A 25,980-nucleotide genomic window follows, 5' to 3' on the forward strand; every position below is an offset into this window, starting at 1 on the left:
TCCATACGTGAGTAGGTAGTTGAACGCCTTGTCCAAAAACATCTTACTTCTGAGAGTTGAGCTCACACTCAGTCCCTCACAGTTCCACACTGCCTGCAGAGTAGGTTTCCCACGTCTTCACCAGAGACTTTTGCCAGAGGCTTCTGAGACGCAAGTTAACAATGCAGACCTGGAGGGTATCTCCAGGTGCAGTAGAGTGGTAATCTGGGAACCTCCTGTCTCAGAATACTGCTACCTTCACCCTGCCATAAGAATGCAGCTAGTTGACAGCTGGCTTCAAGGCATGCTTCCCTGTGAGAGCTAAGGACAGGGCACAACCCTCCGGCATCCTGCTTGACTGTAGAAGGAGCTGCTAACGTCCTCATGTTAGTGGCAGGGAAAGGTTGTGCGAAAAGCATGTGGAATCGTTGTGCCTGAACCCACGTGTATCTGAGTTGAATACAGCGATTTCCAAAGTCCTTCTTCATCAGAGTGTAGCTAGGTTCCCACTCGCATGTCCGAGTGGGTAGCAGACATCTGCCTCCCATGCATACCCACTTCTGAGAGTTGAGCTTATGGCCTGTAACCCTACCTCCTGCCTGCAGCTACCTTTCGCTTCCAAAAGGCCTAGCCTCGCTGCTTCACCCAAGTGTTGGGAGAGGTAACTGGAATCTCCCGGCACACAAGACTAGTGCCTCCAAGCTCAATCCAGCGATTTCCCAGTAATTCCTGGGGTAGACTGGTGCTACATACTAAGTTCCATATGTGAGAAGGTAGCTGAACGCCTTGTCCAAAATCATCTTACTGCTGAGAGTTGAGCTCACCCTCAGTCCCTCACAGTTCCACACTGCCTGCAGAGTAGGTTTCCCACGTCTTCACCAGAGACTTTTGCCAGAGGCTTCTGAGACGCAAGTTAACAATGCAGACCTGGAGGGTATCTCCAGGTGCAGTAGAGTGGTAATCTGGGAACCTCCTTACTCAGAATACTGCTACCTTCACACTGTCATAAGAATGCAGCTAGTTGAGAGCTGGCTTCTAGGCATGCTTCCCTGTGAGAGCTGAGGACAGGGCAGAACCCTCCGGCACCCTACCTGACTGTAGAAGTACCTGCTAACCTCCTTATGTTAGTGGCTGGGATAGGTTGTGGGAAAAGCATGTGTAAGCATTGGGCATGAACTCCCGTGTATCTGAGTTGAATAGAGCGATTTCCAACATCCTTCTTCAATAGGAGTGTAGCTAGGTTCCAACTCCCATGTCCGAGTGGGTAGCAGACATCTGCCTCCCATGCATACACACTTCTGAGAGTTGACCTTATGGCCTGTAACCCTACATCCTGCCTGCCGCTACCTTTCGCTTCCAAAAGGCCTAGGCTCGCTGCTTGACGCAAGTGTTGGGAGAGGTAACTGGAATCTCCCGGCACACAAGACGAGTGCCTCCAAGCTCAATCAAGCGATTTCCTAGTAATTCCTGGGGTAGACTGGTGCTACGTACTAAGTTCCATACGTGAGTAGGTAGTTGAACGCCTTGTCCAAAAACATCTTACTTCTGAGAGTTGAGCTCACACTCAGTCCCTCACAGTTCCACACTGCCTGCAGAGTGAGTTTCGCACGTCTTCACCAGAGACGTTTGCCAGAGGCTTCTGAGACGCAGGTTAACAATGCAGACCTGGAGGGTATCTCCAGGTGCAGTAGAGTGGTAATCTGGGAACCTCCTGTCTCAGAATACTGCTACCTTCACCCTGCCATAAGAATGCAGCTAGTTGACAGCTGGCTTCAAGGCATGCTTCCCTGTGAGAGCTAAGGACAGGGCACAACCCTCCCGCATCCTGCTTGACTGTAGAAGGAGCTGCTAACGTCCTCATGTTAGTGGCAGGGAAAGGTTGTGCGAAAAGCATGTGGAATCGTTGTGCCTGAACCCACGTGTATCTGAGTTGAATACAGCGATTTCCAAAGTCCTTCTTCATCAGAGTGTAGCTAGGTTCCCACTCGCATGTCCGAGTGGGTAGCAGACATCTGCCTCCCATGCATACCCACTTCTGAGAGTTGAGCTTATGGCCTGTAACCCTACCTCCTGCCTGCAGCTACCTTTCGCTTCCAAAAGGCCTAGGCTCGCTGCTTCACCCAAGTGTTGGGAGAGGTAACTGGAATCTCCCGGCACACAAGACTAGTGCCTCCAAGCTCAATCCAGCGATTTCCCAGTAATTCCTGGGGTAGACTGGTGCTACATACTAAGTTCCATATGTGAGAAGGTAGCTGAACGCCTTGTCCAAAATCATCTTACTGCTGAGAGTTGAGCTCACCCTCAGTCCCTCACAGTTCCACACTGCCTGCAGAGTAGGTTTCCCACGTCTTCACCAGAGACTTTTGCCAGAGGCTTCTGAGACGCAAGTTAACAATGCAGACCTGGAGGGTATCTCCAGGTGCAGTAGAGTGGTAATCTGGGAACCTCCTGTCTCAGAATACTGCTACCTTCACACTGTCATAAGAATGCAGCTAGTTGAGAGCTGGCTTCTAGGCATGCTTCCCTGTGAGAGCTGAGGACAGGGCAGAACCCTCCCGCACCCTGCCTGACTGTAGACGTACCTGCTAACCTCCTTATGTTAGTGGCTGGGATAGGTTGTGGGAAAAGCATGTGTAAGCATTGGGCATGAACTCCCGTGTATCTGAGTTGAATACAGCGATTTCCAACATCCTTCTTCAATAGGAGTGTAGCTAGGTTCCAACTCCCATGTCCGAGTGGGTAGCAGACATCTGCCTCCCATGCATACACACTTCTGAGAGTTGACCTTATGGCCTGTAACCCTACCTCCTGCCTGCCGCTACCTTTCGCTTCCAAAAGGCCTAGGCTCGCTGCTTGACGCAAGTGTTGGGAGAGGTAACTGGAATCTCCCGGCACACAAGACGAGTGCCTCCAAGCTCAATCAAGCGATTTCCTAGTAATTCCTGGGGTAGACTGGTGCTACGTACTAAGTTCCATACGTGAGTAGGTAGTTGAACGCCTTGTCCAAAAACATCTTACTTCTGAGAGTTGAGCTCACACTCAGTCCCTCACAGTTCCACACTGCCTGCAGAGTGAGTTTCGCACGTCTTCACCAGAGACGTTTGCCAGAGGCTTCTGAGACGCAAGTTAACAATGCAGACCTGGAGGGTATCTCCAGGTGCAGTAGAGTGGTAATCTGGGAACCTCCTGTCTCAGAATACTGCTACCTTCACCCTGCCATAAGAATGCAGCTAGTTGACAGCTGGCTTCAAGGCATGCTTCCCTGTGAGAGCTAAGGACAGGGCACAACCCTCCCGCATCCTGCTTGACTGTAGAAGGAGCTGCTAACGTCCTCATGTTAGTGGCAGGGAAAGGTTGTGCGAAAAGCATGTGGAATCGTTGTGCCTGAACCCACGTGTATCTGAGTTGAATACAGCGATTTCCAAAGTCCTTCTTCATCAGAGTGTAGCTAGGTTCCCACTCGCATGTCCGAGTGGGTAGCAGACATCTGCCTCCCATGCATACCCACTTCTGAGAGTTGAGCTTATGGCCTGTAACCCTACCTCCTGCCTGCAGCTACCTTTCGCTTCCAAAAGGCCTAGGCTCGCTGCTTCACCCAAGTGTTGGGAGAGGTAACTGGAATCTCCCGGCACACAAGACTAGTGCCTCCAAGCTCAATCCAGCGATTTCCCAGTAATTCCTGGGGTAGACTGGTGCTACATACTAAGTTCCATATGTGAGAAGGTAGCTGAACGCCTTGTCCAAAATCATCTTACTGCTGAGAGTTGAGCTCACCCTCAGTCCCTCACAGTTCCACACTGCCTGCAGAGTAGGTTTCCCACGTCTTCACCAGAGACTTTTGCCAGAGGCTTCTGAGACGCAAGTTAACAATGCAGACCTGGAGGGTATCTCCAGGTGCAGTAGAGTGGTAATCTGGGAACCTCCTTACTCAGAATACTGCTACCTTCACACTGTCATAAGAATGCAGCTAGTTGAGAGCTGGCTTCTAGGCATGCTTCCCTGTGAGAGCTGAGGACAGGGCAGAACCCTCCCGCACCCTGCCTGACTGTAGAAGTACCTGCTAACCTCCTTATGTTAGTGGCTGGGATAGGTTGTGGGAAAAGCATGTGTAAGCATTGGGCATGAACTCCCGTGTATCTGAGTTGAATAGAGCGATTTCCAACATCCTTCTTCCATAGGAGTGTAGCTAGGTTCCAACTCCCATGTCCGAGTGTGTAGCAGACATCTGCCTCCCATGCATACACACTTCTGAGAGTTGACCTTATGGCCTGTAACCCTACCTCCTGCCTGCCGCTACCTTTCGCTTCCAAAAGGCCTAGGCTCGCTGCTTGACGCAAGTGTTGGGAGAGGTAACTGGAATCTCCCGGCACACAAGACGAGTGCCTCCAAGCTCAATCAAGCGATTTAGTAATTCCTGGGGTAGACTGGTGCTACGTACTAAGTTCCATACGTGAGTAGGTAGTTGAACGCCTTGTCCAAAAACATCTTACTTCTGAGAGTTGAGCTCACACTCAGTCCCTCACAGTTCCACACTGCCTGCAGAGTGAGTTTCGCACGTCTTCACCAGAGACGTTTGCCAGAGGCTTCTGAGACGCAAGTTAACAATGCAGACCTGGAGGGTATCTCCAGGTGCAGTAGAGTGGTAATCTGGGAACCTCCTGTCTCAGAATACTGCTACCTTCACCCTGCCATAAGAATGCAGCTAGTTGACAGCTGGCTTCAAGGCATGCTTCCCTGTGAGAGCTAAGGACAGGGCACAACCCTCCCGCATCCTGCTTGACTGTAGAAGGAGCTGCTAACGTCCTCATGTTAGTGGCAGGGAAAGGTTGTGCGAAAAGCATGTGGAATCGTTGTGCCTGAACCCACGTGTATCTGAGATGAATACAGCGATTTCCAAAGTCCTTCTTCATCAGAGTGTAGCTAGGTTCCCACTCGCATGTCCGAGTGGGTAGCAGACATCTGCCTCCCATGCATACCCACTTCTGAGAGTTGAGCTTATGGCCTGTAACCCTACCTCCTGCCTGCAGCTACCTTTCGCTTCCAAAAGGCCTAGGCTCGCTGCTTCACCCAAGTGTTGGGAGAGGTAACTGGAATCTCCCGGCACACAAGACTAGTGCCTCCAAGCTCAATCCAGCGATTTCCCAGTAATTCCTGGGGTAGACTGGTGCTACATACTAAGTTCCATATGTGAGAAGGTAGCTGAACGCCTTGTCCAAAATCATCTTACTGCTGAGAGTTGAGCTCACCCTCAGTCCCTCACAGTTCCACACTGCCTGCAGAGTAGGTTTCCCACGTCTTCACCAGAGACTTTTGCCAGAGGCTTCTGAGACGCAAGTTAACAATGCAGACCTGGAGGGTATCTCCAGGTGCAGTAGAGTGGTAATCTGGGAACCTCCTTACTCAGAATACTGCTACCTTCACACTGTCATAAGAATGCAGCTAGTTGAGAGCTGGCTTCTAGGCATGCTTCCCTGTGAGAGCTGAGGACAGGGCAGAACCCTCCCGCACCCTGCCTGACTGTAGACGTACCTGCTAACCTCCTTATGTTAGTGGCTGGGATAGGTTGTGGGAAAAGCATGTGTAAGCATTGGGCATGAACTCCCGTGTATCTGAGTTGAATAGAGCGATTTCCAACATCCTTCTTCAATAGGAGTGTAGCTAGGTTCCAACTCCCATGTCCGAGTGGGTAGCAGACATCTGCCTCCCATGCATACACACTTCTGAGAGTTGACCTTATGGCCTGTAACCCTACATCCTGCCTGCCGCTACCTTTCGCTTCCAAAAGGCCTAGGCTCGCTGCTTGACGCAAGTGTTGGGAGAGGTAACTGGAATCTCCCGGCACACAAGACGAGTGCCTCCAAGCTCAATCAAGCGATTTCCTAGTAATTCCTGGGGTAGACTGGTGCTACGTACTAAGTTCCATACGTGAGTAGGTAGTTGAACGCCTTGTCCAAAAACATCTTACTTCTGAGAGTTGAGCTCACACTCAGTCCCTCACAGTTCCACACTGCCTGCAGAGTAGGTTTCCCACGTCTTCACCAGAGACGTTTGCCAGAGGCTTCTGAGACGCAAGTTAACAATGCAGACCTGGAGGGTATCTCCAGGTGCAGTAGAGTGGTAATCTGGGAACCTCCTGTCTCAGAATACTGCTACCTTCACCCTGCCATAAGAATGCAGCTAGTTGACAGCTGGCTTCAAGACATGCTTCCCTGTGAGAGCTAAGGACAGGGCACAACCCTCCCGCATCCTGCTTGACTGTAGAAGGAGCTGCTAACGTCCTCATGTTAGTGGCAGGGAAAGGTTGTGCGAAAAGCATGTGGAATCGTTGTGCCTGAACCCACGTGTATCTGAGATGAATACAGCGATTTCCAAAGTCCTTCTTCATCAGAGTGTAGCTAGGTTCCCACTCGCATGTCCGAGTGGGTAGCAGACATCTGCCTCCCATGCATACCCACTTCTGAGAGTTGAGCTTATGGCCTGTAACCCTACCTCCTGCCTGCAGCTACCTTTCGCTTCCAAAAGGCCTAGGCTCGCTGCTTCACCCAAGTGTTGGGAGAGGTAACTGGAATCTCCTGGCACACAAGACTAGTGCCTCCAAGCTCAATCCAGCGATTTCCCAGTAATTCCTGGGGTAGACTGGTGCTACATACTAAGTTCCATATGTGAGAAGGTAGCTGAACGCCTTGTCCAAAATCATCTTACTGCTGAGAGTTGAGCTCACCCTCAGTCCCTCACAGTTCCACACTGCCTGCAGAGTAGGTTTCCCACGTCTTCACCAGAGACTTTTGCCAGAGGCTTCTGAGACGCAAGTTAACAATGCAGACCTGGAGGGTATCTCCAGGTGCAGTAGAGTGGTAATCTGGGAACCTCCTTACTCAGAATACTGCTACCTTCACACTGTCATAAGAATGCAGCTAGTTGAGAGCTGGCTTCTAGGCATGCTTCCCTGTGAGAGCTGAGGACAGGGCAGAACCCTCCCGCACCCTGCCTGACTGTAGACGTACCTGCTAACCTCCTTATGTTAGTGGCTGGGATAGGTTGTGGGAAAAGCATGTGTAAGCATTGGGCATGAACTCCCGTGTATCTGAGTTGAATACAGCGATTTCCAACATCCTTCTTCAATAGGAGTGTAGCTAGGTTCCAACTCCCATGTCCGAGTGGGTAGCAGACATCTGCCTCCCATGCATACACACTTCTGAGAGTTGACCTTATGGCCTGTAACCCTACCTCCTGCCTGCCGCTACCTTTCACTTCCAAAAGGCCTAGGCTCGCTGCTTGACGCAAGTGTTGGGAGAGGTAACTGGAATCTCCCGGCACACAAGACGAGTGCCTCCAAGCTCAATCAAGCGATTTCCTAGTAATTCCTGGGGTAGACTGGTGCTACGTACTAAGTTCCATACGTGAGTAGGTAGTTGAACGCCTTGTCCAAAAACATCTTACTTCTGAGAGTTGAGCTCACACTCAGTCCCTCACAGTTCCACACTGCCTGCAGAGTGAGTTTCGCACGTCTTCACCAGAGACGTTTGCCAGAGGCTTCTGAGACGCAAGTTAACAATGCAGACCTGGAGGGTATCTCCAGGTGCAGTAGAGTGGTAATCTGGGAACCTCCTGTCTCAGAATACTGCTACCTTCACCCTGCCATAAGAATGCAGCTAGTTGACAGCTGGCTTCAAGACATGCTTCCCTGTGAGAGCTAAGGACAGGGCACAACCCTCCCGCATCCTGCTTGACTGTAGAAGGAGCTGCTAACGTCCTCATGTTAGTGGCAGGGAAAGGTTGTGCGAAAAGCATGTGGAATCGTTGTGCCTGAACCCACGTGTATCTGAGTTGAATACAGCGATTTCCAAAGTCCTTCTTCATCAGAGTGTAGCTAGGTTCCCACTCGCATGTCCGAGTGGGTAGCAGACATCTGCCTCCCATGCATACCCACTTCTGAGAGTTGAGCTTATGGCCTGTAACCCTACCTCCTGCCTGCAGCTACCTTTCGCTTCCAAAAGGCCTAGGCTCGCTGCTTCACCCAAGTGTTGGGAGAGGTAACTGGAATCTCCCGGCACACAAGACTAGTGCCTCCAAGCTCAATCCAGCGATTTCCCAGTAATTCCTGGGGTAGACTGGTGCTACATACTAAGTTCCATATGTGAGAAGGTAGCTGAACGCCTTGTCCAAAATCATCTTACTGCTGAGAGTTGAGCTCACCCTCAGTCCCTCACAGTTCCACACTGCCTGCAGAGTAGGTTTCCCACGTCTTCACCAGAGACTTTTGCCAGAGGCTTCTGAGACGCAAGTTAACAATGCAGACCTGGAGGGTATCTCCAGGTGCAGTAGAGTGGTAATCTGGGAACCTCCTTACTCAGAATACTGCTACCTTCACACTGTCATAAGAATGCAGCTAGTTGAGAGCTGGCTTCTAGGCATGCTTCCCTGTGAGAGCTGAGGACAGGGCAGAACCCTCCCGCACCCTGCCTGACTGTAGACGTACCTGCTAACCTCCTTATGTTAGTGGCTGGGATAGGTTGTGGGAAAAGCATGTGTAAGCATTGGGCATGAACTCCCGTGTATCTGAGTTGAATACAGCGATTTCCAACATCCTTCTTCAATAGGAGTGTAGCTAGGTTCCAACTCCCATGTCCGAGTGGGTAGCAGACATCTGCCTCCCATGCATACACACTTCTGAGAGTTGACCTTATGGCCTGTAACCCTACATCCTGCCTGCCGCTACCTTTCGCTTCCAAAAGGCCTAGGCTCGCTGCTTGACGCAAGTGTTGGGAGAGGTAACTGGAATCTCCCGGCACACAAGACGAGTGCCTCCAAGCTCAATCAAGCGATTTCCTAGTAATTCCTGGGGTAGACTGGTGCTACGTACTAAGTTCCATACGTGAGTAGGTAGTTGAACGCCTTGTCCAAAAACATCTTACTTCTGAGAGTTGAGCTCACACTCAGTCCCTCACAGTTCCACACTGCCTGCAGAGTGAGTTTCGCACGTCTTCACCAGAGACGTTTGCCAGAGGCTTCTGAGACGCAAGTTAACAATGCAGACCTGGAGGGTATCTCCAGGTTCAGTAGAGTGGTAATCTGGGAACCTCCTGTCTCAGAATACTGCTACCTTCACCCTGCCATAAGAATGCAGCTAGTTGACAGCTGGCTTCAAGGCATGCTTCCCTGTGAGAGCTAAGGACAGGGCACAACCCTCCCGCATCCTGCTTGACTGTAGAAGGAGCTGCTAACGTCCTCATGTTAGTGGCAGGGAAAGGTTTTGCGAAAAGCATGTGGAATCGTTGTGCCTGAACCCACGTGTATCTGAGTTGAATACAGCGATTTCCAAAGTCCTTCTTCATCAGAGTGTAGCTAGGTTCCCACTCGCATGTCCGAGTGGGTAGCAGACATCTGCCTCCCATGCATACCCACTTCTGAGAGTTGAGCTTATGGCCTGTAACCCTACCTCCTGCCTGCAGCTACCTTTCGCTTCCAAAAGGCCTAGGCTCGCTGCTTCACCCAAGTGTTGGGAGAGGTAACTGGAATCTCCCGGCACACAAGACTAGTGCCTCCAAGCTCAATCCAGCGATTTCCCAGTAATTCCTGGGGTAGACTGGTGCTACATACTAAGTTCCATATGTGAGAAGGTAGCTGAACGCCTTGTCCAAAATCATCTTACTGCTGAGAGTTGAGCTCACCCTCAGTCCCTCACAGTTCCACACTGCCTGCAGAGTAGGTTTCCCACGTCTTCACCAGAGACTTTTGCCAGAGGCTTCTGAGACGCAAGTTAACAATGCAGACCTGGAGGGTATCTCCAGGTGCAGTAGAGTGGTAATCTGGGAACCTCCTTACTCAGAATACTGCTACCTTCACACTGTCATAAGAATGCAGCTAGTTGAGAGCTGGCTTCTAGGCATGCTTCCCTGTGAGAGCTGAGGACAGGGCAGAACCCTCCCGCACCCTGCCTGACTGTAGACGTACCTGCTAACCTCCTTATGTTAGTGGCTGGGATAGGTTGTGGGAAAAGCATGTGTAAGCATTGGGCATGAACTCCCGTGTATCTGAGTTGAATAGAGCGATTTCCAACATCCTTCTTCAATAGGAGTGTAGCTAGGTTCCAACTCCCATGTCCGAGTGGGTAGCAGACATCTGCCTCCCATGCATACACACTTCTGAGAGTTGACCTTATGGCCTGTAACCCTACATCCTGCCTGCCGCTACCTTTCGCTTCCAAAAGGCCTAGGCTCGCTGCTTGACGCAAGTGTTGGGAGAGGTAACTGGAATCTCCCGGCACACAAGACGAGTGCCTCCAAGCTCAATCAAGCGATTTCCTAGTAATTCCTGGGGTAGACTGGTGCTACGTACTAAGTTCCATACGTGAGTAGGTAGTTGAACGCCTTGTCCAAAAACATCTTACTTCTGAGAGTTGAGCTCACACTCAGTCCCTCACAGTTCCACACTGCCTGCAGAGTGAGTTTCGCACGTCTTCACCAGAGACGTTTGCCAGAGGCTTCTGAGACGCAAGTTAACAATGCAGACCTGGAGGGTATCTCCAGGTGCAGTAGAGTGGTAATCTGGGAACCTCCTGTCTCAGAATACTGCTACCTTCACCCTGCCATAAGAATGCAGCTAGTTGACAGCTGGCTTCAAGACATGCTTCCCTGTGAGAGCTAAGGACAGGGCACAACCCTCCCGCATCCTGCTTGACTGTAGAAGGAGCTGCTAACGTCCTCATGTTAGTGGCAGGGAAAGGTTGTGCGAAAAGCATGTGGAATCGTTGTGCCTGAACCCACGTGTATCTGAGTTGAATACAGCGATTTCCAAAGTCCTTCTTCATCAGAGTGTAGCTAGGTTCCCACTCGCATGTCCGAGTGGGTAGCAGACATCTGCCTCCATGCATACCCACTTCTGAGAGTTGAGCTTATGGCCTGTAACCCTACCTCCTGCCTGCAGCTACCTTTCGCTTCCAAAAGGCCTAGGCTCGCTGCTTCACCCAAGTGTTGGGAGAGGTAACTGGAATCTCCCGGCACACAAGACTAGTGCCTCCAAGCTCAATCCAGCGATTTCCCAGTAATTCCTGGGGTAGACTGGTGCTACATACTAAGTTCCATATGTGAGAAGGTAGCTGAACGCCTTGTCCAAAATCATCTTACTGCTGAGAGTTGAGCTCACCCTCAGTCCCTCACAGTTCCACACTGCCTGCAGAGTAGGTTTCCCACGTCTTCACCAGAGACTTTTGCCAGAGGCTTCTGAGACGCAAGTTAACAATGCAGACCTGGAGGGTATCTCCAGGTGCAGTAGAGTGGTAATCTGGGAACCTCCTTACTCAGAATACTGCTACCTTCACACTGTCATAAGAATGCAGCTAGTTGAGAGCTGGCTTCTAGGCATGCTTCCCTGTGAGAGCTGAGGACAGGGCAGAACCCTCCCGCACCCTGCCTGACTGTAGACGTACCTGCTAACCTCCTTATGTTAGTGGCTGGGATAGGTTGTGGGAAAAGCATGTGTAAGCATTGGGCATGAACTCCCGTGTATCTGAGTTGAATACAGCGATTTCCAACATCCTTCTTCAATAGGAGTGTAGCTAGGTTCCAACTCCCATGTCCGAGTGGGTAGCAGACATCTGCCTCCCATGCATACACACTTCTGAGAGTTGACCTTATGGCCTGTAACCCTACATCCTGCCTGCCGCTACCTTTCGCTTCCAAAAGGCCTAGGCTCGCTGCTTGACGCAAGTGTTGGGAGAGGTAACTGGAATCTCCCGGCACACAAGACGAGTGCCTCCAAGCTCAATCAAGCGATTTCCTAGTAATTCCTGGGGTAGACTGGTGCTACGTACTAAGTTCCATACGTGAGTAGGTAGTTGAACGCCTTGTCCAAAAACATCTTACTTCTGAGAGTTGAGCTCACACTCAGTCCCTCACAGTTCCACACTGCCTGCAGAGTGAGTTTCGCACGTCTTCACCAGAGACGTTTGCCAGAGGCTTCTGAGACGCAAGTTAACAATGCAGACCTGGAGGGTATCTCCAGGTTCAGTAGAGTGGTAATCTGGGAACCTCCTGTCTCAGAATACTGCTACCTTCACCCTGCCATAAGAATGCAGCTAGTTGACAGCTGGCTTCAAGGCATGCTTCCCTGTGAGAGCTAAGGACAGGGCACAACCCTCCCGCATCCTGCTTGACTGTAGAAGGAGCTGCTAACGTCCTCATGTTAGTGGCAGGGAAAGGTTTTGCGAAAAGCATGTGGAATCGTTGTGCCTGAACCCACGTGTATCTGAGTTGAATACAGCGATTTCCAAAGTCCTTCTTCATCAGAGTGTAGCTAGGTTCCCACTCGCATGTCCGAGTGGGTAGCAGACATCTGCCTCCCATGCATACCCACTTCTGAGAGTTGAGCTTATGGCCTGTAACCCTACCTCCTGCCTGCAGCTACCTTTCGCTTCCAAAAGGCCTAGGCTCGCTGCTTCACCCAAGTGTTGGGAGAGGTAACTGGAATCTCCCGGCACACAAGACTAGTGCCTCCAAGCTCAATCCAGCGATTTCCCAGTAATTCCTGGGGTAGACTGGTGCTACATACTAAGTTCCATATGTGAGAAGGTAGCTGAACGCCTTGTCCAAAATCATCTTACTGCTGAGAGTTGAGCTCACCCTCAGTCCCTCACAGTTCCACACTGCCTGCAGAGTAGGTTTCCCACGTCTTCACCAGAGACTTTTGCCAGAGGCTTCTGAGACGCAAGTTAACAATGCAGACCTGGAGGGTATCTCCAGGTGCAGTAGAGTGGTAATCTGGGAACCTCCTTACTCAGAATACTGCTACCTTCACACTGTCATAAGAATGCAGCTAGTTGAGAGCTGGCTTCTAGGCATGCTTCCCTGTGAGAGCTGAGGACAGGGCAGAACCCTCCCGCACCCTGCCTGACTGTAGAAGTACCTGCTAACCTCCTTATGTTAGTGGCTGGGATAGGTTGTGGGAAAAGCATGTGTAAGCATTGGGCATGAACTCCCGTGTATCTGAGTTGAATAGAGCGATTTCCAACATCCTTCTTCAATAGGAGTGTAGCTAGGTTCCAACTCCCATGTCCGAGTGGGTAGCAGACATCTGCCTCCCATGCATACACACTTCTGAGAGTTGACCTTATGGCCTGTAACCCTACATCCTGCCTGCCGCTACCTTTCGCTTCCAAAAGGCCTAGGCTCGCTGCTTGACGCAAGTGTTGGGAGAGGTAACTGGAATCTCCCGGCACACAAGACGAGTGCCTCCAAGCTCAATCAAGCGATTTCCTAGTAATTCCTGGGGTAGACTGGTGCTACGTACTAAGTTCCATACGTGAGTAGGTAGTTGAACGCCTTGTCCAAAAACATCTTACTTCTGAGAGTTGAGCTCACACTCAGTCCCTCACAGTTCCACACTGCCTGCAGAGTGAGTTTCGCACGTCTTCACCAGAGACGTTTGCCAGAGGCTTCTGAGACGCAAGTTAACAATGCAGACCTGGAGGGTATCTCCAGGTGCAGTAGAGTGGTAATCTGGGAACCTCCTGTCTCAGAATACTGCTACCTTCACCCTGCCATAAGAATGCAGCTAGTTGACAGCTGGCTTCAAGACATGCTTCCCTGTGAGAGCTAAGGACAGGGCACAACCCTCCCGCATCCTGCTTGACTGTAGAAGGAGCTGCTAACGTCCTCATGTTAGTGGCAGGGAAAGGTTGTGCGAAAAGCATGTGGAATCGTTGTGCCTGAACCCACGTGTATCTGAGATGAATACAGCGATTTCCAAAGTCCTTCTTCATCAGAGTGTAGCTAGGTTCCCACTCGCATGTCCGAGTGGGTAGCAGACATCTGCCTCCCATGCATACCCACTTCTGAGAGTTGAGCTTATGGCCTGTAACCCTACCTCCTGCCTGCAGCTACCTTTCGCTTCCAAAAGGCCTAGGCTCGCTGCTTCACCCAAGTGTTGGGAGAGGTAACTGGAATCTCCCGGCACACAAGACTAGTGCCTCCAAGCTCAATCCAGCGATTTCCCAGTAATTCCTGGGGTAGACTGGTGCTACATACTAAGTTCCATATGTGAGAAGGTAGCTGAACGCCTTGTCCAAAATCATCTTACTGCTGAGAGTTGAGCTCACCCTCAGTCCCTCACAGTTCCACACTGCCTGCAGAGTAGGTTTCCCACGTCTTCACCAGAGACTTTTGCCAGAGGCTTCTGAGACGCAAGTTAACAATGCAGACCTGGAGGGTATCTCCAGGTGCAGTAGAGTGGTAATCTGGGAACCTCCTTACTCAGAATACTGCTACCTTCACACTGTCATAAGAATGCAGCTAGTTGAGAGCTGGCTTCTAGGCATGCTTCCCTGTGAGAGCTGAGGACAGGGCAGAACCCTCCCGCACCCTGCCTGACTGTAGACGTACCTGCTAACCTCCTTATGTTAGTGGCTGGGATAGGTTGTGGGAAAAGCATGTGTAAGCATTGGGCATGAACACCCGTGTATCTGAGTTGAATAGAGCGATTTCCAACATCCTTCTTCAATAGGAGTGTAGCTAGGTTCCAACTCCCATGTCCGAGTGGGTAGCAGACATCTGCCTCCCATGCATACACACTTCTGAGAGTTGACCTTATGGCCTGTAACCCTACATCCTGCCTGCCGCTACCTTTCGCTTCCAAAAGGCCTAGGCTCGCTGCTTGACGCAAGTGTTGGGAGAGGTAACTGGAATCTCCCGGCACACAAGACGAGTGCCTCCAAGCTCAATCAAGCGATTTCCTAGTAATTCCTGGGGTAGACTGGTGCTACGTACTAAGTTCCATACGTGAGTAGGTAGTTGAACGCCTTGTCCAAAAACATCTTACTTCTGAGAGTTGAGCTCACACTCAGTCCCTCACAGTTCCACACTGCCTGCAGAGTAGGTTTCCCACGTCTTCACCAGAGACTTTGCCAGAGGCTTCTGAGACGCAAGTTAACAATGCAGACCTGGAGGGTATCTCCAGGTGCAGTAGAGTGGTAATCTGGGAACCTCCTTACTCAGAATACTGCTACCTTCACACTGTCATAAGAATGCAGCTAGTTGAGAGCTGGCTTCTAGGCATGCTTCCCTGTGAGAGCTGAGGACAGGGCAGAACCCTCCCGCACCCTGCCTGACTGTAGACGTACCTGCTAACCTCCTTATGTTAGTGGCTGGGATAGGTTGTGGGAAAAGCATGTGTAAGCATTGGGCCTGAACTCCCGTGTATCTGAGTTGAATACAGCGATTTCCAACATCCTTCTTCAATAGGAGTGTAGCTAGGTTCCAACTCCCATGTCCGAGTGGGTAGCAGACATCTGCCTCCCATGCATACACACTTCTGAGAGTTGACCTTATGGCCTGTAACCCTACCTCCTGCCTGCCGCTACCTTTCGCTTCCAAAAGGCCTAGGCTCGCTGCTTGACGCAAGTGTTGGGAGAGGTAACTGGAATCTCCCGGCACACAAGACGAGTGCCTCCAAGCTCAATCAAGCGATTTCCTAGTAATTCCTGGGGTAGACTGGTGCTACGTACTAAGTTCCATACGTGAGTAGGTAGTTGAACGCCTTGTCCAAAAACATCTTACTTCTGAGAGTTGAGCTCACACTCAGTCCCTCACAGTTCCACACTGCCTGCAGAGTGAGTTTCGCACGTCTTCACCAGAGACGTTTGCCAGAGGCTTCTGAGACGCAGGTTAACAATGCAGACCTGGAGGGTATCTCCAGGTGCAGTAGAGTGGTAATCTGGGAACCTCCTGTCTCAGAATACTGCTACCTTCACCCTGCCATAAGAATGCAGCTAGTTGACAGCTGGCTTCAAGGCATGCTTCCCTGTGAGAGCTAAGGACAGGGCACAACCCTCCCGCATCCTGCTTGACTGTAGAAGGAGGTGCTAACGTCCTCATGTTACTGGCAGGGAAAGGTTGTGCGAAAAGCATGTGGAATCGTTGTGCCTGAACCCACGTGTATCTGAGTTGAATACAGCGATTTCCAAAGTCCTTCTTCATCAGAGTGTAGCTAGGTTCCCACTCGCATGTCCGAGTGGGTAGCAGACATCTGCCTCCCATGCATACCCACTTCTGAGAGTTGAGCTTATGGCCTGTAACCCTACCTCCTGCCTGCAGCTACCTTTCGCTTCCAAAAGGCCTAGGCTCGCTGCTTCACCCAAGTGTTGGGAGAGGTAACTGGAATCTCCCGGCACACAAGACTAGTGCCTCCAAGCTCAATCCAGCGATTTCCCAGTAATTCCTGGGGTAGACTGGTGCTACATACTAAGTTCCATATGTGAGAAGGTAGCTGAACGCCTTGTCCAAAATCATCTTACTGCTGAGAGTTGAGCTCACCCTCAGTCCCTCACAGTTCCACACTGCCTGCAGAGTAGGTTTCCCACGTCTTCACCAGAGACTTTTGCCAGAGGCTTCTGAGACGCAAGTTAACAATGCAGACCTGGAGGGTATCTCCAGGTGCAGTAGAGTGGTAATCTGGGAACCTCCTTACTCAGAATACTGCTACCTTCACACTGTCATAAGAATGCAGCTAGTTGAGAGCTGGCTTCTAGGCATGCTTCCCTGTGAGAGCTGAGGACAGGGCAGAACCCTCCCGCACCCTGCCTGACTGTAGACGTACCTGCTAACCTCCTTATGTTAGTGGCTGGGATAGGTTGTGGGAAAAGCATGTGTAAGCATTGGGCATGAACTCCCGTGTATCTGAGTTGAATAGAGCGATTTCCAACATCCTTCTTCCATAGGAGTGTAGCTAGGTTCCAACTCCCATGTCCGAGTGGGTAGCAGACATCTGCCTCCCATGCATACACACTTCTGAGAGTTGACCTTATGGCCTGTAACCCTACCTCCTGCCTGCCGCTACCTTTCGCTTCCAAAAGGCCTAGGCTCGCTGCTTGACGCAAGTGTTGGGAGAGGTAACTGGAATCTCCCGGCACACAAGACGAGTGCCTCCAAGCTCAATCAAGCGATTTCCTAGTAATTCCTGGGGTAGACTGGTGCTACGTACTAAGTTCCATACGTGAGTAGGTAGTTGAACGCCTTGTCCAAAAACATCTTACTTCTGAGAGTTGAGCTCACACTCAGTCCCTCACAGTTCCACACTGCCTGCAGAGTGAGTTTCGCACGTCTTCACCAGAGACGTTTGCCAGAGGCTTCTGAGACGCAAGTTAACAATGCAGACCTGGAGGGTATCTCCAGGTGCAGTAGAGTGGTAATCTGGGAACCTCCTGTCTCAGAATACTGCTACCTTCACCCTGCCATAAGAATGCAGCTAGTTGACAGCTGGCTTCAAGGCATGCTTCCCTGTGAGAGCTAAGGACAGGGCACAACCCTCCCGCATCCTGCTTGACTGTAGAAGGAGCTGCTAACGTCCTCATGTTAGTGGCAGGGAAAGGTTGTGCGAAAAGCATGTGGAATCGTTGTGCCTGAACCCACGTGTATCTGAGTTGAATACAGCGATTTCCAAAGTCCTTCTTCATCAGAGTGTAGCTAGGTTCCCACTCGCATGTCCGAGTGGGTAGCAGACATCTGCCTCCCATGCATACCCACTTCTGAGAGTTGAGCTTATGGCCTGTAACCCTACCTCCTGCCTGCAGCTACCTTTCGCTTCCAAAAGGCCTAGGCTCGCTGCTTCACCCAAGTGTTGGGAGAGGTAACTGGAATCTCCCGGCACACAAGACTAGTGCCTCCAAGCTCAATCCAGCGATTTCCCAGTAATTCCTGGGGTAGACTGGTGCTACATACTAAGTTCCATATGTGAGAAGGTAGCTGAACGCCTTGTCCAAAATCATCTTACTGCTGAGAGTTGAGCTCACCCTCAGTCCCTCACAGTTCCACACTGCCTGCAGAGTAGGTTTCCCACGTCTTCACCAGAGACTTTTGCCAGAGGCTTCTGAGACGCAAGTTAACAATGCAGACCTGGAGGGTATCTCCAGGTGCAGTAGAGTGGTAATCTGGGAACCTCCTTACTCAGAATACTGCTACCTTCACACTGTCATAAGAATGCAGCTAGTTGAGAGCTGGCTTCTAGGCATGCTTCCCTGTGAGAGCTGAGGACAGGGCAGAACCCTCCCGCACCCTGCCTGACTGTAGACGTACCTGCTAACCTCCTTATGTTAGTGGCTGGGATAGGTTGTGGGAAAAGCATGTGTAAGCATTGGGCATGAACTCCCGTGTATCTGAGTTGAATACAGCGATTTCCAACATCCTTCTTCAATAGGAGTGTAGCTAGGTTCCAACTCCCATGTCCGAGTGGGTAGCAGACATCTGCCTCCCATGCATACACACTTCTGAGAGTTGACCATATGGCCTGTAACCCTACCTCCTGCCTGCCGCTACCTTTCGCTTCCAAAAGGCCTAGGCTCGCTGCTTGACGCAAGTGTTGGGAGAGGTAACTGGAATCTCCCGGCACACAAGACGAGTGCCTCCAAGCTCAATCAAGCGATTTCCTAGTAATTCCTGGGGTAGACTGGTGCTACGTACTAAGTTCCATACGTGAGTAGGTAGTTGAACGCCTTGTCCAAAAACATCTTACTTCTGAGAGTTGAGCTCACACTCAGTCCCTCACAGTTCCACACTGCCTGCAGAGTGAGTTTCGCACGTCTTCACCAGAGACGTTTGCCAGAGGCTTCTGAGACGCAAGTTAACAATGCAGACCTGGAGGGTATCTCCAGGTGCAGTAGAGTGGTAATCTGGGAACCTCCTGTCTCAGAATACTGCTACCTTCACCCTGCCATAAGAATGCAGCTAGTTGACAGCTGGCTTCAAGGCATGCTTCCCTGTGAGAGCTAAGGACAGGGCACAACCCTCCCGCATCCTGCTTGACTGTAGAAGGAGCTGCTAACGTCCTCATGTTAGTGGCAGGGAAAGGTTTTGCGAAAAGCATGTGGAATCGTTGTGCCTGAACCCACGTGTATCTGAGTTGAATACAGCGATTTCCAAAGTCCTTCTTCATCAGAGTGTAGCTAGGTTCCCACTCGCATGTCCGAGTGGGTAGCAGACATCTGCCTCCCATGCATACCCACTTCTGAGAGTTGAGCTTATGGCCTGTAACCCTACCTCCTGCCTGCAGCTACCTTTCGCTTCCAAAAGGCCTAGGCTCGCTGCTTCACCCAAGTGTTGGGAGAGGTAACTGGAATCTCCCGGCACACAAGACTAGTGCCTCCAAGCTCAATCCAGCGATTTCCCAGTAATTCCTGGGGTAGACTGGTGCTACATACTAAGTTCCATATGTGAGAAGGTAGCTGAACGCCTTGTCCAAAATCATCTTACTGCTGAGAGTTGAGCTCACCCTCAGTCCCTCACAGTTCCACACTGCCTGCAGAGTAGGTTTCCCACGTCTTCACCAGAGACTTTTGCCAGAGGCTTCTGAGACGCAAGTTAACAATGCAGACCTGGAGGGTATCTCCAGGTGCAGTAGAGTGGTAATCTGGGAACCTCCTTACTCAGAATACTGCTACCTTCACACTGTCATAAGAATGCAGCTAGTTGAGAGCTGGCTTCTAGGCATGCTTCCCTGTGAGAGCTGAGGACAGGGCAGAACCCTCCCGCACCCTGCCTGACTGTAGAAGTACCTGCTAACCTCCTTATGTTAGTGGCTGGGATAGGTTGTGGGAAAAGCATGTGTAAGCATTGGGCATGAACTCCCGTGTATCCGAGTTGAATAGAGCGATTTCCAACATCCTTCTTCCATAGGAGTGTAGCTAGGTTCCAACTCCCATGTCCGAGTGGGTAGCAGACATCTGCCTCCCATGCATACACACTTCTGAGAGTTGACCTTATGGCCTGTAACCCTACATCCTGCCTGCCGCTACCTTTCGCTTCCAAAAGGCCTAGGCTCGCTGCTTGACGCAAGTGTTGGGAGAGGTAACTGGAATCTCCCGGCACACAAGACGAGTGCCTCCAAGCTCAATCAAGCGATTTCCTAGTAATTCCTGGGGTTGACTGGTGCTACGTACTAAGTTCCATACGTGAGTAGGTAGTTGAACGCCTTGTCCAAAAACATCTTACTTCTGAGAGTTGAGCTCACACTCAGTCCCTCACAGTTCCACACTGCCTGCAGAGTGAGTTTCGCACGTCTTCACCAGAGACGTTTGCCAGAGGCTTCTGAGACGCAAGTTAACAATGCAGACCTGGAGGGTATCTCCAGGTGCAGTAGAGTGGTAATCTGGGAACCTCCTGTCTCAGAATACTGCTACTTTCACCCTGCCATAAGAATGCAGCTAGTTGACAGCTGGCTTCAAGGCATGCTTCCCTGTGAGAGCTAAGGACAGGGCACAACCCTCCCGCATCCTGCTTGACTGTAGAAGGAGCTGCTAACGTCCTCATGTTAGTGGCAGGGAAAGGTTGTGCGAAAAGCATGTGGAATCGTTGTGCCTGAACCCACGTGTATCTGAGATGAATACAGCGATTTCCAAAGTCCTTCTTCATCAGAGTGTAGCTAGGTTCCCACTCGCATGTCCGAGTGGGTATCAGACATCTGCCTCCCATGCATACCCACTTCTGAGAGTTGAGCTTATGGCCTGTAACCCTACCTCCTGCCTGCAGCTACCTTTCGCTTCCAAATGCCTAGGCTCGCTGCTTCACCCAAGTGTTGGGAGAGGTAACTGGAATCTCCCGGCACACAAGACTAGTGCCTCCAAGCTCAATCCAGCGATTTCCCAGTAATTCCTGGGGTAGACTGGTGCTACATACTAAGTTCCATATGTGAGAAGGTAGCTGAACGCCTTGTCCAAAATCATCTTACTGCTGAGAGTTGAGCTCACCCTCAGTCCCTCACAGTTCCACACTGCCTGCAGAGTAGGTTTCCCACGTCTTCACCAGAGACTTTTGCCAGAGGCTTCTGAGACGCAAGTTAACAATGCAGACCTGGAGGGTATCTCCAGGTGCAGTAGAGTGGTAATCTGGGAACCTCCTTACTCAGAATACTGCTACCTTCACACTGTCATAAGAATGCAGCTAGTTGAGAGCTGGCTTCTAGGCATGCTTCCCTGTGAGAGCTGAGGACAGGGCAGAACCCTCCCGCACCCTGCCTGACTGTAGAAGTACCTGCTAACCTCCTTATGTTAGTGGCTGGGATAGGTTGTGGGAAAAGCATGTGTAAGCATTGGGCATGAACTCCCGTGTATCTGAGTTGAATAGAGCGATTTCCAACATCCTTCTTCCATAGGAGTGTAGCTAGGTTCCAACTCCCATGTCCGAGTGGGTAGCAGACATCTGCCTCCCATGCATACACACTTCTGAGAGTTGACCTTATGGCCTGTAACCCTACCTCCTGCCTGCCGCTACCTTTCGCTTCCAAAAGGCCTAGGCTCGCTGCTTGACGCAAGTGTTGGGAGAGGTAACTGGAATCTCCCGGCACACAAGACGAGTGCCTCCAAGCTCAATCAAGCGATTTCCTAGTAATTCCTGGGGTAGACTGGTGCTACGTACTAAGTTCCATACGTGAGTAGGTAGTTGAACGCCTTGTCCAAAAACATCTTACTTCTGAGAGTTGAGCTCACACTCAGTCCCTCACAGTTCCACACTGCCTGCAGAGTGAGTTTCGCACGTCTTCACCAGAGACGTTTGCCAGAGGCTTCTGAGACGCAGGTTAACAATGCAGACCTGGAGGGTATCTCCAGGTGCAGTAGAGTGGTAATCTGGGAACCTCCTGTCTCAGAATACTGCTACCTTCACCCTGCCATAAGAATGCAGCTAGTTGACAGCTGGCTTCAAGGCATGCTTCCCTGTGAGAGCTAAGGACAGGGCACAACCCTCCCGCATCCTGCTTGACTGTAGAAGGAGGTGCTAACGTCCTCATGTTACTGGCAGGGAAAGGTTGTGCGAAAAGCATGTGGAATCGTTGTGCCTGAACCCACGTGTATCTGAGTTGAATACAGCGATTTCCAAAGTCCTTCTTCATCAGAGTGTAGCTAGGTTCCCACTCGCATGTCCGAGTGGGTAGCAGACATCTGCCTCCCATGCATACCCACTTCTGAGAGTTGAGCTTATGGCCTGTAACCCTACCTCCTGCCTGCAGCTACCTTTCGCTTCCAAAAGGCCTAGGCTCGCTGCTTCACCCAAGTGTTGGGAGAGGTAACTGGAATCTCCCGGCACACAAGACTAGTGCCTCCAAGCTCAATCCAGCGATTTCCCAGTAATTCCTGGGGTAGACTGGTGCTACATACTAAGTTCCATATGTGAGAAGGTAGCTGAACGCCTTGTCCAAAATCATCTTACTGCTGAGAGTTGAGCTCACCCTCAGTCCCTCACAGTTCCACACTGCCTGCAGAGTAGGTTTCCCACGTCTTCACCAGAGACTTTTGCCAGAGGCTTCTGAGACGCAAGTTAACAATGCAGACCTGGAGGGTATCTCCAGGTGCAGTAGAGTGGTAATCTGGGAACCTCCTTACTCAGAATACTGCTACCTTCACACTGTCATAAGAATGCAGCTAGTTGAGAGCTGGCTTCTAGGCATGATCCCTGTGAGAGCTGAGGACAGGGCAGAACCCTCCCGCACCCTGCCTGACTGTAGACGTACCTGCTAACCTCCTTATGTTAGTGGCTGGGATAGGTTGTGGGAAAAGCATGTGTAAGCATTGGGCATGAACTCCCGTGTATCTGAGTTGAATACAGCGATTTCCAACATCCTTCTTCAATAGGAGTGTAGCTAGGTTCCAACTCCCATGTCCGAGTGGGTAGCAGACATCTGCCTCCCATGCATACACACTTCTGAGAGTTGACCTTATGGCCTGTAACCCTACATCCTGCCTGCCGCTACCTTTCGCTTCCAAAAGCCCTGGCTCGCTGCTTGACGCAAGTGTTGGGAGAGGTAACTGGAATCTCCCGGCACACAAGACGAGTGCCTCCAAGCTCAATCAAGCGATTTCCTAGTAATTCCTGGGGTAGACTGGTGCTACGTACTAAGTTCCATACGTGAGTAGGTAGTTGAACGCCTTGTCCAAAAACATCTTACTTCTGAGAGTTGAGCTCACACTCAGTCCCTCACAGTTCCACACTGCCTGCAGAGTAGGTTTCCCACGTCTTCACCAGAGACTTTTGCCAGAGGCTTCTGAGACGCAAGTTAACAATGCAGACCTGGAGGGTATCTCCAGGTGCAGTAGAGTGGTAATCTGGGAACCTCCTTACTCAGAATACTGCTACCTTCACACTGTCATAAGAATGCAGCTAGTTGAGAGCTGGCTTCTAGGCATGCTTCCCTGTGAGAGCTGAGGACAGGGCAGAACCCTCCCGCACCCTGCCTGACTGTAGACGTACCTGCTAACCTCCTTATGTTAGTGGCTGGGATAGGTTGTGGGAAAAGCATGTGTAAGCATTGGGCATGAACTCCCGTGTATCTGAGTTGAATACAGCGATTTCCAACATCCTTCTTCAATAGGAGTGTAGCTAGGTTCCAACTCCCATGTCCGAGTGTGTAGCAGACATCTGCCTCCCATGCATACACACTTCTGAGAGTTGACCTTATGGCCTGTAACCCTACCTCCTGCCTGCCGCTACCTTTCGCTTCCAAAAGGCCTAGGCTCGCTGCTTGACGCAAGTGTTGGGAGAGGTAACTGGAATCTCCCGGCACACAAGACGAGTGCCTCCAAGCTCAATCAAGCGATTTCCTAGTAATTCCTGGGGTAGACTGGTGCTACGTACTAAGTTCCATACGTGAGTAGGTAGTTGAACGCCTTGTCCAAAAACATCTTACTTCTGAGAGTTGAGCTCACACTCAGTCCCTCACAGTTCCACACTGCCTGCAGAGTGAGTTTCGCACGTCTTCACCAGAGACGTTTGCCAGAGGCTTCTGAGACGCAGGTTAACAATGCAGACCTGGAGGGTATCTCCAGGTGCAGTAGAGTGGTAATCTGGGAACCTCCTGTCTCAGAATACTGCTACCTTCACCCTGCCATAAGAATGCAGCTAGTTGACAGCTGGCTTCAAGGCATGCTTCCCTGTGAGAGCTAAGGACAGGGCACAACCCTCCCGCATCCTGCTTGACTGTAGAAGGAGGTGCTAACGTCCTCATGTTACTGGCAGGGAAAGGTTGTGCGAAAAGCATGTGGAATCGTTGTGCCTGAACCCACGTGTATCTGAGTTGAATACAGCGATTTCCAAAGTCCTTCTTCATCAGAGTGTAGCTAGGTTCCCACTCGCATGTCCGAGTGGGTAGCAGACATCTGCCTCCCATGCATACCCACTTCTGAGAGTTGAGCTTATGGCCTGTAACCCTACCTCCTGCCTGCAGCTACCTTTCGCTTCCAAAAGGCCTAGGCTCGCTGCTTCACCCAAGTGTTGGGAGAGGTAACTGGAATCTCCCGGCACACAAGACTAGTGCCTCCAAGCTCAATCCAGCGATTTCCCAGTAATTCCTGGGGTAGACTGGTGCTACATACTAAGTTCCATATGTGAGAAGGTAGCTGAACGCCTTGTCCAAAATCATCTTACTGCTGAGAGTTGAGCTCACCCTCAGTCCCTCACAGTTCCACACTGCCTGCAGAGTAGGTTTCCCACGTCTTCACCAGAGACTTTTGCCAGAGGCTTCTGAGACGCAAGTTAACAATGCAGACCTGGAGGGTATCTCCAGGTGCAGTAGAGTGGTAATCTGGGAACCTCCTTACTCAGAATACTGCTACCTTCACACTGTCATAAGAATGCAGCTAGTTGAGAGCTGGCTTCTAGGCATGCTTCCCTGTGAGAGCTGAGGACAGGGCAGAACCCTCCCGCACCCTGCCTGACTGTAGACGTACCTGCTAACCTCCTTATGTTAGTGGCTGGGATAGGTTGTGGGAAAAGCATGTGTAAGCATTGGGCATGAACTCCCGTGTATCTGAGTTGAATACAGCGATTTCCAACATCCTTCTTCAATAGGAGTGTAGCTAGGTTCCAACTCCCATGTCCGAGTGGGTAGCAGACATCTGCCTCCCATGCATACACACTTCTGAGAGTTGACCTTATGGCCTGTAACCCTACATCCTGCCTGCCGCTACCTTTCGCTTCCAAAAGGCCTAGGCTCGCTGCTTGACGCAAGTGTTGGGAGAGGTAACTGGAATCTCCCGGCACACAAGACGAGTGCCTCCAAGCTCAATCAAGCGATTTCCTAGTAATTCCTGGGGTAGACTGGTGCTACGTACTAAGTTCCATACGTGAGTAGGTAGTTGAACGCCTTGTCCAAAAACATCTTACTTCTGAGAGTTGAGCTCACACTCAGTCCCTCACAGTTCCACACTGCCTGCAGAGTGAGTTTCGCACGTCTTCACCAGAGACGTTTGCCAGAGGCTTCTGAGACGCAAGTTAACAATGCAGACCTGGAGGGTATCTCCAGGTGCAGTAGAGTGGTAATCTGGGAACCTCCTGTCTCAGAATACTGCTACCTTCACCCTGCCATAAGAATGCAGCTAGTTGACAGCTGGCTTCAAGGCATGCTTCCCTGTGAGAGCTAAGGACAGGGCACAACCCTCCCGCATCCTGCTTGACTGTAGAAGGAGCTGCTAACGTCCTCATGTTAGTGGCAGGGAAAGGTTTTGCGAAAAGCATGTGGAATCGTTGTGCCTGAACCCACGTGTATCTGAGTTGAATACAGCGATTTCCAAAGTCCTTCTTCATCAGAGTGTAGCTAGGTTCCCACTCGCATGTCCGAGTGGGTAGCAGACATCTGCCTCCCATGCATACCCACTTCTGAGAGTTGAGCTTATGGCCTGTAACCCTAACTCCTGCCTGCAGCTACCTTTCGCTTCCAAAAGGCCTAGGCTCGCTGCTTCACCCAAGTGTTGGGAGAGGTAACTGGAATCTCCCGGCACACAAGACTAGTGCCTCCAAGCTCAATCCAGCGATTTCCCAGTAATTCCTGGGGTAGACTGGTGCTACATACTAAGTTCCATATGTGAGAAGGTAGCTGAACGCCTTGTCCAAAATCATCTTACTGCTGAGAGTTGAGCTCACCCTCAGTCCCTCACAGTTCCACACTGCCTGCAGAGTAGGTTTCCCACGTCTTCACCAGAGACTTTTGCCAGAGGCTTCTGAGACGCAAGTTAACAATGCAGACCTGGAG

This window comes from Canis aureus, chromosome 14 (assembly GCF_053574225.1).
Source record: "Canis aureus isolate CA01 chromosome 14, VMU_Caureus_v.1.0, whole genome shotgun sequence".
Taxonomy (NCBI): Eukaryota; Metazoa; Chordata; class Mammalia; order Carnivora; family Canidae; genus Canis; species Canis aureus.